The sequence below is a fragment of the Arachis duranensis genome, chromosome 1 (genome assembly GCF_000817695.3).
Source record: "Arachis duranensis cultivar V14167 chromosome 1, aradu.V14167.gnm2.J7QH, whole genome shotgun sequence".
In the NCBI taxonomy this organism is placed as follows: Eukaryota; Viridiplantae; Streptophyta; class Magnoliopsida; order Fabales; family Fabaceae; genus Arachis; species Arachis duranensis.
The window spans coordinates 18,368,985-18,370,984 of NC_029772.3; positions in this window are offsets into that span (position 1 = coordinate 18,368,985).

Here is a 2,000-nt window from a genome sequence, read left to right on the forward strand (position 1 = left end):
TGGAGTTAAACGCCAGCTTTTGTGCCAGTTTGGGCGTTTAACTCCCATTTTGGTGCCAGTTCCGGCGTTTAACGCTGGGATTTCTGAGGGTGACTTTGAACGCCGGTTTGGGCCATCAAATCTTGAGCAAAGTATGGACTATCATATATTGCTGGAAAGCCCAGGATGTCTACTTTCCAACGCCGTTGAGAGCGCGCCAATTGGGCTTCTGTAGCTCCAAAAAATCCACTTCGAGTGCAGGGAGGTCAGAATCCAACAACATCTGCAGTCCTTTTTAGTCTCTGAATCAGATTTTTGCTCAGGTCCCTCAATTTCAGCCAGAAAATATCTGAAATCATAGAAAAACACACAAACTCATAGTAAAGTCTAGAAAAGTGTATTTTTACTAAAAACTAATAAAAATATACTAAAAACTAACTAGATCATACTGAAAACATACTAAAAACAATGCCAAAAAGCGTACAAATTATCCGCTCATCACCAGCAAGGAAGAGATTCTTGGAGGCATGGCTTGTCTCTGATTCTGCTCAACCACCACAGGAAGTGGCTAGAGTGGCGAAGTGATGGAAGAGGCAGAGATTGGAGCATATGAAGCCATCATCATAATGAAGCATCAAGGGCCAAAAATTCATCTTGGAGAGCAAGCCAAGGATGGAGCGCTCCGATTGATGAAGAGTGATGACCAAAGAAGAACTAGAGGTATTTGCATGTTGGGTTTTGCATGAGTTACCTCTTCTTTCTCTGTGGCCGAACCGGTTCTGTTTTGGAGGAAAAGAAGTTAAGCTTGGTTTTGTTTTAACTATGAAGGCTTCTCTTCTCTATAAAAGGGGTGAACAGTCACGGTTTGAAATAAGAGAGAAAGTTTGAGAGTGCAAGGCACAGAAGTCTCATAGCTACCTAAGCTTACAGATTTTCTTCTCCTTCAATGTATTATGTTTAGTATTTTTCTGTTTAATTTTGTCATGTCTTGAGTCTCATGGAAAAAAGGCAAACAAGTGAGGTTTGTATGAAAAGCCATAGAGCGGAAAAAGGCAGAGAGTGCAAAATTAAAAGAAAAAGCCATAGATGTCCTTAGAGTTCCTTTGTACGTCTATGTTGTGTTTCATGATTCTGTGGAAATCCCCTTGTAAGTTGGGTTAGTACTTTATAGTTTGTAATCAGGTTGATTATAGTGAAATTCCATCATTGTTGTGATGGAGACTGGATGTAGGCTGCATTGCACTTAGCAGCTGAACTAGGATATATCTAGGTGTAATTCTCTTTCTCTCCTACTCCATTTCTGTTTCTAAGTTATCCTCATGACTTCATCATTGGTGATCCCTCCCAAGGAGTGACAACAAGATCCTCAACCAAAAGACAATCTGAACCAAGCAACTTTGCACTCTTGTCACAAATGGAGCCCAACAATGTGAAAGAAGCTCTTGAAGATCCATCATGGGTCAAAGCCATGCAAGAGGAGCTTGCTCAATTCAATAAGAATGAGGTTTGGACACTAGTACCTCATTCGGATGGTAAGAAAGTTACGGGTACTAAGTGGGTGTTTAAAAATAAACTTGGTGAGGATGGACAAGTCGTTCGTAACAAGGCTAGATTAGTGGCCCAAGGTTACGATCAAGAAGAGGGTATAGATTTTGATGAGTCTTTTGCCCCGGTAGCAAGAATGGAAGCAATTAGATTGCTTCTTGCCTATGCTGCCCATAAGGGTTTCAAAATGTTTCAAATAGATGTTAAATGTGCCTTTCTTAATGGCTTTATTGATAGAGAAGTGTATGTGGCACAACCCCCCGATTTTGAACATAAAGATTTTCCAAATCATGTTTTCAAACTAACTAAGGCTCTTTATGGTCTTAGACAAGCTCCAAGAGCTTGGTATGAAAGGCTTAGTGCCTTCTTATTGGAAAATCAATTTCAAAGGGTACCACGGACACAACTTTATTCATTAAAGCATCTAATGATGATATTCTTCTAGTTCAAGTTTATGTGGATGATATTGTGTTTGC